The following is a 13,273-nucleotide window of genomic DNA, read 5'->3' as shown; positions in this document are numbered from 1 at the left end:
TGACTCTGTTTCTAAGGGCCTACTGCACAAAGGCGACACGGCATCTCTGCGAGAATATCGCATTGCTGGTCCATGCAATATCGCTGCGTTTTCTTGCAGCGATACCGAGATTTGGTAGCTCTACAAAGTCGCATTACTTTATAGCACCACTTGCAAGGATTTGACTAAGCGTCAGCCAATCAGAGTCAGCGTTTCCAGAAGGTGGGGATTTTTCAATCCGCGGGCCAGAAGAGATAAAGAAGAACCATGCCAGGGATCGGGAGAAAACTGCAGCGGCACCAATCAGCGTTTCTAAGGTGATATATACTTTTTTTACATTTTTCCCTGCAGCTAGGGCTTAGATTGAGGCTTTTACAGTAGGATTTCCTACTGTCAAAGTTGCATCGCACCTCACAAAAAACGCGTTTTCGTGCGATGCGATGCAACAGAGAGGAAGGCTCCATAGGGATACATGGGCTACAAAACCTCGTTTGTCTTGGTTTTGGACTAGCAATGTTGCATGCTACAAAACATCGCAAATGTTAAGGAACCCATAGGAAAGCATGGGCTTCATATACATGCAATTTGTAACATTGTCGCATCATGAGAAAATCACGCAACTTTTTCGCCTGTGTGAAGGAGGCCTAATGCGGAAATGCTGCAGTTTTTTTTCAGTAAAATCACGGGCACCATGACAGAATTTTGATGGAAACCATTATAAGCCAGCGTGGTTTGTTATTCAACGGATCTGGCACTCTGTTATACTTGTCTTTCTGCTCCTGTGATGGAACGGATGGAACAGAAAATTGAAAATCTTGACAGAATTGTGAACAGAGCCTGACGTGTGTGATACGGATGAGTATACATCGGTCGGGGGGGGGGTCACATGGTTGACAGAGTTTTTGTTCGAACAGCAAGTCTTTTACTAATCTGGTTGGTTGGGGAAGGGGGTCCTTACCTAATTGGACAGCAATGTTCTCTTAATGAAGTTCCTTAACCCCTTAGTGACCAAGCCTGTTTGCGCCTTAATGACCAGGCCAAATTTTGCAAATCTGACACGTGTCAATTTAGCATGGAAAAATACCAGAAAGGTTTTGCATATCCAAGCAATTCTGACATTGTTTTTTCGCCACATGTTGTACTTCATTTAGGCGGAAAAAAAAGACCCATAGAATTTGTGTTTATTTATTAAAAGCGCCAAAATTGGGAAAATTTTGAAAAAATCGTCATTTTTTCACATTTCCAACTGCAATATCTCAAATATGTGCAAACATAATATAGAAATTTTTGCTAAGATATATATTTCCATCCGTTTACTTTATTCTGGACGCACATTGCAAAAACTTTCCTTTTTTTAACCATTTAGGAGACGTACAAATTTAACATTACTTTTCAGCATTTTGAGGAACACTTTGTTTTCCTACACCAAGCCAAGATTGGAAAGGCTCATAGGAGTCAAAATGATAGATACCCCCACAAATGACCCCATTTTAAAAACTACACCCCTTAACGTATTCACTGAGGGGTGTCATGAGTGTTTTAACGGCACAGTTTTTTTTTAGGAGTCAATGCAATTTAGAAGAGAAAAACTAAAATTTCATATTTTTGCAAATATGTCATTTTAAAGACAGGATTTTTTTCTATAGTACACATGAAAATGAGGATTTGCACCCCAGAATGGATAAGCCTGTTTGTCCCGTGCTCAGAAACATACCCATTGTGTCCCTGGTATTACGTCTGTATGCACAATGGGGCCCAAAATGAAAGGAGCAATCGGCGGCTATCGGAACAGAAATTTTGCTTGAAGGAGATTTAGGCCCTATTGCACACTTGTAGAGCCATTGAGTGACCAAAACGATGGAGAACGCCCACAAGTGACCCTATTTTGAAAAGTAGACCCCTTAACGAATTTATCTAGTGGTACGATGACTTTTTTGACTTCACAGTTTTTAAATGAATCTAAGCCAAGCGGGGGAAAAAAAATTACGATTTTCATTTTTTTGGTAATTCTGTCATTTTAAAAGCAGTTTTTTTTGTACAGCACATATATGAATGAAGACTTGCACCCCAAAATGGATACCCCTGTTTGTCCTGTGCTCAGAAACATACCCATTGTGTCCCTAATCGTATGTCTAGATGTACAATGGGGCCCAAAATGAAAGGAGCAACCGGTGGCTTTCGGAACAGAAATTTTGCTTGAAGGAGATTTAGGCCCTATTGCACACTTGTAGAGCCATTGAGTGACCAAAACGATGGAGAACCCCCACAAGTGACCCCATTTTGAAAAGTAGACCTCTTAACGAATTTATCTAGGGGTACAATGACTTTTTTGACTTCACAGTTTTTGAATGAATCTAAGCCAAGCCGAAGGAAAAAAATAGCAATTTTCATTTTTTTGGTAATTCTGTCATTTCAAAAGCAGTTTTTTTTGTACAACACATATATAAATGAAGACTTTCACCCCAAAATGGGTACCCCTGTTTGTCCTGTGCTCAGAAACATACCCATTGTGGTCCTAGTATTACGTCTGTATGCACAATGTGGCCCAAAATGAAAGGAGCAACCGGTGGCTTTCGGAACAGAAATTTTGCTTGAAGGAGATTTAGTCCCCATTGCCCACTGGTAGAGCCATTGAGTGACCAAAACGATGGAGAACCCCCACAAGTGACCCCATTTTGAAAAGTAGACCCCTTAATGAATTTATCTAGTGGTACGATCACTTTTTTGACTTTACAGTTTTTGAATGAATCTAAGCCAAGCAGAAGGAAAAAATTAGGATTTTCATTTTTTTGGCAATTGTGTCAATTTAAAAACAGGTTTTTTTTGTCCAGTGTACATAGGAATGAAGACGTTCACCCCAAAATGGATACCCCCGTTTGTCCTGTGTTCAGAAACATACCCATTGTGGCCCTAATCTACTTCAAGGAAACATGGCTAGGCCTATAATGAAAGGAGCACCCGTTGGATTTCAGGGTACAACGAAATAAATTCCAGGCCCCATTGCCCACTTGTAGAGCCATTGAGCGGCCAAAACAATAGAGAACCCCCACAAATGACCCCATTTTGAAAACTAGACCCCTTAACGAATTCATCTAGGGGTGTACTGCGTATTTTGACCCCACAGTATTTGAATGAATCTAAGCAAAGCAGAAGGAAAAAATTACGATTTTCATTTTTTGGCAATTTTGTCAATTTAAAAACTGTTTTTTTTGTACAGTGTACATAGGAATGAAAACTTTCACCCCAAAATGGGTAGCCCCGTTTGTCCCGTGTTCAGAAACATACCCATTGTGGCCCTAAACTACTTACAGGACACATAGCTAGGCCCATAATGGAGGGGATTTCAGGGCAGAACTGAATAAATTCCAGGCCCCATTGCCCACTTATACGGAAAAAAAAATTGACTTCCTAAAAATAATCCCCCCCACCCCCCATTTTTTGGCATTCACTAAATATTAGATGAAGGTAATAATATAAACTGCGTTTTATGTCCGAAGACAGAGGTAATTACGTGTATCCCCCCTCCTCTCATGCTTTTTGGGGGTATTTCGTGACCTCAGCGGCGGGGATGGGGTGTAAAAAGTGGCGCTCTGTGAGGCTTTGTAATCTTGCTGCGGTGCAGCGGTCTCGCACAGAAGGCGCTCAACAAGCTGCTCCTGGAACTGCAGGAAGGCGAGCGTTCCAGGGGCTTCTTGTAAAATACGGATTACAGGTAGCGGTCTGAATAACCCCAGGCTCACACGGCTGTATGCGGAATCTGCTTGTGGAGGCCCGCAGCGGATTCCAGCTGTGAGCCCGGCTGTGACCCTGCGTACGGCCACGTAATGTACCGCGCATAACTGTCTACTCACACAGGCAGTCATGCGCAGTACACCGTTGTTTGTTTTTATTTTCCGCGCCGTCGCTTAGAGATGACCCGGGTACCCGCAGCCCGTTCACAATGTGTTTGCACATGGGCGGCGGGTATATCCGCGGTCATAGAGCACAATGGGCTCTAGGTCGTGGATATCCGCGGTAAAATATAGCATGCCGTGTTCTGTTTCTGCGAGTGGATTACATAATTCCGACCCGCTAATTGGGGGGATTGTGTAATCCAATGCATGCGATTGATCCGTGGATTACCGCTGATCAAGCGCATGCAGAACCCCTTAATTTCTCTCTGGTCATGTGTGACCGGCCTAATGTTAGATCGCTACTTTATCACGTGACCGGGGACCGCTCAACGAGGCCGCCGGTCACTGCTCCAAGCACTCAGCGACCGTTGGTCGCTGGGAGCAAGGAGATTTAAAATATCCTGGGCTCCCCGGCTCCTGCGAATGTGTCCGGCATTTTGCCGGCGGGCGCATGTGCAGCAGCCGGAAGGGTCCATGAAGGATAATCGCATCTGGATTCAAATGCAGAAGCCTCCGAGAAGATGTTTCATCTCCCCCAACCGATCGCATCGGTGAGGGGAGATGAAACTTCCACTTTTTAAAGAACTTTTACATGATCGCCATTATGAATTCGATAACGACGATCATGTGACCAGTAACCGCATACCGCGGCTCCCCGTGACATCTCCAGGCTCTTGGCTACCTTTGGTAGCTAGCAGCAGGGAGATTTTAAATTTCTTGGGCAATATTTCACTTTTGCGCATGTGTCCGCCATCATGCTGACGGGCGCATGCGCAGAAGCTGGGATAAGGTCCGCGGATGAATATCCCACCAGGGAACAAATCCGGGACCTTGGGTACGTAATTTCATCCCCCCTTACGGATATGATCTTTTAACTTTTTTTTACTTTTTAACTTTATATGATCACCGTTATCTGATGGATAATGGTGATCATATGACTGGAAACCGCATACAGCGGTCCCCAGTCATATCTCCCTGCACTCGGCTATCTGTGACAGCCGGGTTCAGGGAGATTTTGAATTCGCTGGGCTCGCCGGCCTTCATGCGCGCCACATCGGCACATCGCAGAAGCCAGCGGGGGGTCCGGAGACCGGCCGGAGGACATGGAGGAAGCGGGGTGAGTATTTTCACCTTCCCTCATGGATCCGATCCATGAGGGGAGGTGAAACTTTACTTTTTTAAAACTTTTTTGCAGCTTTCCGCGATCGCCGTTATCCATTGTATAACGGTGATCGTGGTACCGGGGACCACTCACAGCGGTCCCCACTGACATCTCCTGCCTCCCAGCTACCTACAGGAGCCGGGAGCCAGGAGATTTTAAATTTCCCGCGCCGCCGGGCCTTCTGCGCATGCGGCTGACGTAATGCCGCCTGGCGCGCATGCGCAGAAGGACAGCTACGGGGCCCGGAGCATCAGGAGAGCGGGGAGCAGCTTGCCGGACCCGGGTGAGTAATTTCAGCTGCTCCGATGGATCCGATCCATCAGGGCAGCTGAATATGTAATTTGTTTTTTCAACTTTTATTTACTTTTTTGCGATCGGCGCTATCCATTGGATAGCGCCGATCGCAATGCCGGGGGGAGGGGGGCGGTACAGCCCGGGATGACAGCTCCATGCTGTCAGCTACCTGTGGACACCGACAGCATGGAGCTGTCACGTCCAGAGCCCGAGGGGCTTTATTCTCTGCGGGACACATGTTTTTAAGTCCTCAGAGAATAAAGCCCACTTCGGGAGGACGTAAAAACACTATGGGCTGGTCGTTAAGGGGTTAAAACAGAATCACTGCATATCCCTTCTTTATCAGAAGGACATGTCATTCTACTGTCCCCACAGGCCAGGCAGACGGATGTGTGTCTGCGTGTCGTCTGATGCAGCTCAACCTAAGATTCCAATGTGAAAATTGAATACGGCTGTCTGAATGCAGCCTACATGCCAGTGTTTCTGCATTGTTTAGATATATGGCTTCTTCTTTGCATAATACAGATGTAACTTGTATTAGTGGATTGCAAGGCAAACTGTGTTCACAATGACTTCTGGAAGTATTCCTGAACCCTGCAGTGATTGGTATTACAGAATCACACCTGTATATAATGCAGTGCCACCTGAGGGCCTGTAGATCTCAAGCATCTAATATTGACCATCGGCCTTGTCTCTTCTGCACATAAATTTCTCCAGAGTCTCTGAATCTTTTGATGATATTATGTACTGTAGATAATTGGACATTTAAAGTCTTCCCAATTTTCCATTGAGGAACATTTTTCTAAAAATAATTCCAAAATCTTGAAGTGCAGTTTTTCACAGATTGGTGAACTTCTGACCATCTTTGTTTCTGAGAGACTCTGCCTCTCTAACATTCTCTTTTTACACACAGTCATGTCACTTAGTAGAAAATTGACCCTCCAATTGTTTTTCATTAGTCATACTTACTTTGCCAGCCTTTTGTTAACCCTGTCTAACTTTTGTGAGATGTGTTGCTGCCAATAATTTCCAAATGAGGTAATTTTTTAAATAAAATGGAGAAATGTCTCCCTTCCCCCCTCTGATATGTTTTATGGTCTCTGGTGAATAAAATATGGTTAGATGAGATTTCCAAATCATTGCATTCTTTTTTCCTGTACTTTTATTTACGTTGTACCCGGTTTTCCCAATGTTTTTGGAATTGGGGTTGTATTTCTGGATCTGCGTTGCAGTAATGTATCCCTTTTGTGACCCCGGGTTCTTTCTCTGCAGGTCAGTACATAAACTGCTGCTGTGACTACTGTGTTAGTGAAGCTTATTGCTATAGTGCTGAGAGCTGTGTTGGAACATCCAGTGCTCTCCGTAGATTTCTCTATTTGTGTTTATGACTGTTTGTTGTGTGATTATAGTAATTTTCGTCTCTATCAGCGAAGCCTCATGACTATCCTTTACATGTAATTATTGCTCGGCTCCTTGATTACACTGAATACTATAGAAGTGAGAGCTGCCTGTAAGCAGCAATTAAACTGATGCTGAAAGGGAAACTGATCCCTCATTCAACCACACTGAATGCAAAAAATATATTCAAGGATCTGAACGACTTATTATTATGATTTATCAAGTGGCAATAGCCACAGATATTAGTGACAAAGTGAGTGAGAGGCGCTCGTGGAGACATAACATGCTTAATCTCTTGCGCAGCATATAGAACCCATTGACTTCAATGGGTGCTTTCACATGTGTTTTTTTTCCCACAACATGCTCTGTTTTTGGGCGCAATTACGCATAAAAGGCAGAGGGGCGCGATTTCAGGGGCTAAATGATAGCACGTGGACCTACTAGGTCAGCTGACCAAGTTGCCAAGCCAGCTGCCCCACCTACTAAGTAGGCTGGCCTGCCTACTCAAGCATGGTGCTTCTGGGATCGTGCTGGTGAGAGCGGTCCTGTGGGCGCAATAAAGTACAGTAAAATGTGCAGTTTCAGGCGTAAGAGCCCACGATTGTGCACTCTGCATACACCTTGGGATAGTGAGCGTATATTTGCTTATGGCCACCCTTAGGGGGGCTTCACACAAGCGTATATGCACGCACAATACACAGAGAATAGAATCCATTGTTTTCAATAACTTGATAAAGTCCCATATGTAGGGATGAAACGCGTTGTGTATATGGATCAATAAACTTGTTAAAGTGCCGATTCTCGGAGCGCGGTACTGCACATTTTTTCTATACACGGACATTGTTTTCAATAAGTTCATTCTCACTTAGTTTGCGCGCACGTGAAAAAAACAATGCAGCATGCTCTATTTTAGTGGCCATTTGCTCACTAAATGTCCCCATAGGAGTCTATAGGTGTGCGCAAATGTAGACATATTTTCACACAGGTAGGCGCAAAGCAATGTGCATACCCGCGAACACCGGCACCTTGTTTGCTTAAAGGGGTTGTCCCGCGCCGAAACGGTTTTTTTTTAACCCCCCCCCCCCCCCCCCCCCCGTTCGGCGCGAGACAACCCCGATGCAGGGGTTAAAAAAACAACCCGCACAGCGCTTACCTGAATCCCGGCGGTCCGGCGTCTTCATACTTACCTGCTGAAGATGGCCGCCGGGATCCTCTGTCTCCGTGGACCGCAGGGCTTCTGTGCGGTCCATTGCCGATTCCAGCCTCCTGATTGGCTGGAATCGGCACGTGACGGGGCGGAGCTACACGGAGCTACACGGAGCCCCATTGAGAAGATAAGAAGACCCGGACTGCGCAAGCGCGGCTAATTTGGCCATCGGAGGGCGAAAATTAGTCGGCTCCATGGGAACGAGGACGCCAGCAACGGAGCAGGTAAGTAAAAAACTTTTTATAACTTCTGTATGGCTCATAATTAATGCACAATGTACATTACAAAGTGCATTATTATGGCCATACAGAAGTGTATAGACCCACTTGCTGCCGCGGGACAACCCCTTTAATAGTTATTTAAATCGGAGCAGGCTGATGTCCCCACCCATGTGACGTAGCAGTGCTTCCGCACAGTATTTACGCAATTAGGTGCGCAAAAAAGACTCCTTCTGGGCTGAAACAGATGGGCTTATGTATAACTATGCTTGCCGCTACGGAGCATAGGTACGCATGAACCACGGTTTGGTTTTTTTTTTCCGAACCATTCAAACTCCATGCGAGTTTAAAAAAGAAGTGGGAAGTTACGTCCTCCTCTATCCTTTCTCACACGTAGTATTACGGGCAAGAATACTACATAGTAACATATCGTGTTTCCCCGAAAATAAGACACTGTCTTATATATTTTTTTTGCCCCAAAAAGTGCACAGTGTTATTTTCAGGGGGGGGGGGGACTTTTACTTTTACTCCCCCGAAAACCCAATAGGTCTTACAATCGGGGTAGGACCTATTTTGGGGGAAACATGGTAGTATGTTAGGCTGAATGAAGACAATGTCCATCTGGTTCAGCCTATTGCCAATCTCTAGTTGATCCAGAAGAAGTAAAAAACCCCAAGAGGCAGAAGCTAATTAGCCCATTTGGAGGACTCCATAATGGCAATCAGAATAATCCCTGGATCAACCTCTGATAGTTCCTACTGTCTGTTAGTGGAAACGAAACCATTGAAATCAATGGCTTTGCTTCATCTTGTTATGTGACTGTGATTTCCATGGCTGCATAATGTGACTGACATGCCCATCTGTTTAAGCCCTTATGACGCAAAAATATCATTGTACTACATGCATTTTTGCTGCCTTTAGACAAACTTCACACGGCGAGCGCAATATGGGGCTGTGAATCCTGTCCCTACATCGCGCTCCCCACAGTGTGAATTCCCTGTGGATGCAAGGCATTTTCATGTCAAAACTGCCTCCCGTCACCGCGGGGAGGAAGGGATCCTCCAGCGCGGCTGATGGTCGCGGAGTTTCTTCCATTGCTTTCAAAATAATCGGCTCTGTGATGCGAGATCCCACAGAAAGATAGAACATGGCGTTATTTGTTTCATGCATCGCAGTGCCATGCAGGAAAACATTGCTAATGTGTATTCAAGAGTCATGCGTATGACCCCATTCGCAACGCACAAATCTCATGCGGTTTTCTCATCCATGTGAAGCCGATGTTAGGCCTCCTTCACATGACCATATGCGTTTTTACATTCACCCGTAAGCACCATATATACGCATGAATGACTTTTTGCCACAATTGAGTCCTGATCCTAATTTGCGTATTTAAAGCCCTTCACATGGGGTACATGAATGTTAAGAAATACGCATGATGCCAGTAGCCATCATCCTGTTGCCATGGCAACCCATCGTCCCTTCACAATTACATCACGGGGGTCTGATGACGTCACAGTGGGAGCGCCCTTCCTCTGTGAACCCTTTACACGCTGCAATCTACATAGATCGCAGCAAGTAGGGGGTTAACAGCAGGGATCACTGTCCTTATGTACCTCTGCTGTTGCAGTGGGAGGCCGACTATAAGTAACAGAATGGTGCGGGCTCAGCTTCCATTCACAGGATGTAAGTCTACGTCCTGTTGCATTAAGTACCTTGTAGCCAGGCCGTAAACTTATGCCCTGTGGTGTTAAGGGGAGTATTAGTGTAATATGTCTTCACCAGAAAAATGGGTGGAGACATGGATTGGTTGCCCTGAGTAAAAGGGAACGCTCACAGCTGCTGATTGGCTGCCACAGACATGCCCTCCTGTGTTCTCCAGCACTGTCCCTGCCAGCAACGAACAAAGCTCCTGGAAGTAGCTCCGGCAGGGCCACTGCGGCCGCTCCTGGGCAGCCAGCTCCTGGAAGCTGCTCTGGCAGTCCCACTGCAGCCGCTTCTGCTCCTGCTAGGGCAGCTCCTGGATGTGGCTCTGGCAGTCATGCTGCGGCGGCTCCTGGAAGGGAGCGCAGGCAGACACAGTGGGCATTGGGTAACACAAGGTCGGCATGGAGGCAGACAGCGTCTCCGGCATTGCTGGGTGATGGAAGCGCAAGCAGACAGAGCTGTCAGCAGGAGCGCAGATGGAACAGTAGCACAGACAGCTGTCAGCGGAGGACAGGAGTGAAGATTGGACAGCGGCAGGGACTGCTGTCTGATGGATGCTGTGGGTGTTACCTTGCCATCCCCTGCAACTCAGGGTAGCCAACCCATGTCTCCACCCATACTTTGGCTGGAGATATGGTACACTAATACCGTTAAGGGGTTAGGGTATTGATGGCTAACAACTTTAACCCTTGCAAATGAGTGATGGAATAACGCCTCCACAACACCAACTATTGGAAGTTAGCTATCGTATGGGTCAATATCCAACCTTTTAATGGTCCTCATAGGGTAGCTATCATCCAATAGATGCTGCTATGGATGCCTTATTCCATCACTCATTTGCATAGCTTTTTCCCAGGAAGCATTGCATGGCCTATGGGACTCCCTTGGGGGATCCTTCTAACAACAAGAGATTTCCAGAGCAGACAACCAGTTTAATCACAACTTCCAACTATTTAGTTTGCTGCTGTAAACTAGTGGAACACCATTTACTAGAAGGGAATATCTGCTTACTTCAATATTACTGTGATAAGGAGCACAGCTGAGGAAACAACCAGTGCGATAAAAGATTAGGTGATTTCTTGGTAAATTAGTATTTTGGCCCATTTCAGAGAAAAAAGAAGAGGCCACCACTAGACCCCTGCCGATCACTAAGTGTGGTTCAGTAGCTTCCTGAGTCTCATTGCCAGTATCTTCGGAAACTAGATGAATTTGCCCGGGGACGTTGCGGCCGGCCAGACATCTGCTGCAGGGAAAATATGGCTTGTAATATTACATGATGGCCATTCGGGTTACAGTGCAGCTCTACATTCTGACTAATGGAGTGGCGTCCAGAGTGGGATATTCCATGGTAGGGCATATGGAAAGGTGTCTTCTTGAGTACAATTCCATAAAGTCATTTATAGCTGTACTGAGTGATTGTATTTTTAGTCATATAGGTTCTCATTTATAAGAACTGTTTTATAGACATACTGGCCTGGTTGCAGCCAATCGCAGCACAGGTTTCACGTTTCCCCAATAAATAAAAAAATAAAAGCTGAGCCATAATTATTTGCTATCAGCCACAAAGTCAGTTTTTCAGTTAGTTTTGATAAATGAGCCGGTTATTAGGACAAAAAAGTAACTATCTGCTGTATATAATATTTAATTGAGATGCTTACGTCCGCTCATAAAGTGTGTCTAGTTCCCGCAGTACCACTGAGGCTTATGCCATAGTGATTTGTTTCATAAGGGCTCCTGCAGATGGGTGATTTTTCACACGTTTTCACGCGCGCAAAATTGCTGGTGCAAACCACAAACAATTGATTTTAATGAGTTCCCTCACATTTATCTTGCTTGAAAATATATGTGACAAGCTGTATTTTCGTGCGCACTGAAGGCGCAAAGTTGAGCACTGAACAGAGTGATTTTGCAGTGTTAATCGACAACACCGGGGACTAATTAGGCTGCCCAGACGGTTTCCTGCACCGATGTGAACAGGACTGACAGCGTGAAATGCGCAGATATGTGTGACAAAGAACGTGATAGTGCTCCATTCACAGCGCTCACGTCACACTCTCACGAGCGGACATACGCCTACGCTCATTGCAGGAGTAATAATACTATCAATACTTGTATTCTGTAACTGTGTGGAAGTTTGAGTGACCTTGAGCAGCTCTGACTTCTGGAAGTTGCTAATGAGCACCTCCTCGACCGCTTTGTTGGACAGGCGTGATCTAATTGTCATTAATAGTAGACAACTGAAAAATCCCAGGCTAAGGCTGCATTCCCACGAACGTATATCGGTTCGGTTTTCACGCCTATTTCACTCTGCACTATTTGCAATGGGGAGAGGCGAAATGGGGCGGGGCTATTTCCTCTTAACTTAGTCCCACCCCCGTCCCGCCTCCTTTCATTGCAAATAGTGCAGAGGGGCAGAGAGGAGGCAGAGAGGAGGCAGAGAGGAGGCAGAGAGGGGGCAGAGAGGAGGTGGGAGCTCAGTTCCTGCTCCTGGCTCTTCCATCTTCCCCCCCCCCTGCAGATGAGGGCGACGTATATCGGCTCGGCGTGAAAACCGAGCCGATCGACGTTCGTGGGAATGCAGCCTAAGGCTTTTTTTCACACAAGTGCATAAACGGCGACAGCGTATTTACGTTTTCATGCCCACTCTGTATAAGCACCTGAAAGGGCGTTTTTCTGCGATCACGGCCAGCTTTTTCTCGTCCATTTACATGACCATGAGCGTCGTTTTTAGCGAAAAAATACACCACACCCTGGAAATCCCTCGCTCTGCCAAAATCCGGAGGATGCCTTCCAATGCCTATATAGAGGCACCTGTAAGCTTTTCGCAGCGTTGGGTGCTGCCAAAATGCCTCCCTTTCCCTTCTCTTTCCCTACTCCCATAGGAGTCTATAGGACCAGCCAGCGTATATTGGCCACAAGATAATTCCAGAACTATCTTTTGGCTGAGCGCATATGCGCCGGCCGCGTATATTTTATATTTTTCACGCTGCCAGCGTATTTATGCGCTGTATATTCGCCCCGTGTGAACAAATGCATTGAAAATCAATGCCTCTCATGGACGCGTTAATACGCCCGGGCGTAAAGACACGCCATTCCTGCGCTCATGTGAAAGAAGCCTCAGGCTGCTCTCACACAAGTTTGACACGCCGCGCTAGATGCTGTAAAATGCCTCCATTGTTTTCAATGGGGCTTCTCAAACGAGCGTTCGTGTGTGGCGTTTCTAACACCATGATTTTCTAATGCTATCTGCTTTATTTTAGGGTGTTTTAGTGATTTTTAACGCACCTCCACACCCATTTCAATGATACGTTACATTTAAAAATACTGTTGAACATGTTTGAAAACACTGTTTGAAAAAGCTGAAAAATGCCACATTTAAAAACACTTTTTTGTCACAGATACCTGCGTGAGAGCAGCC

Source organism: Eleutherodactylus coqui, chromosome 12 (assembly GCF_035609145.1).
Source record: "Eleutherodactylus coqui strain aEleCoq1 chromosome 12, aEleCoq1.hap1, whole genome shotgun sequence".
In the NCBI taxonomy this organism is placed as follows: domain Eukaryota; kingdom Metazoa; phylum Chordata; class Amphibia; order Anura; family Eleutherodactylidae; genus Eleutherodactylus; species Eleutherodactylus coqui.
Note: the sequence above shows the minus strand (reverse complement) of the source record.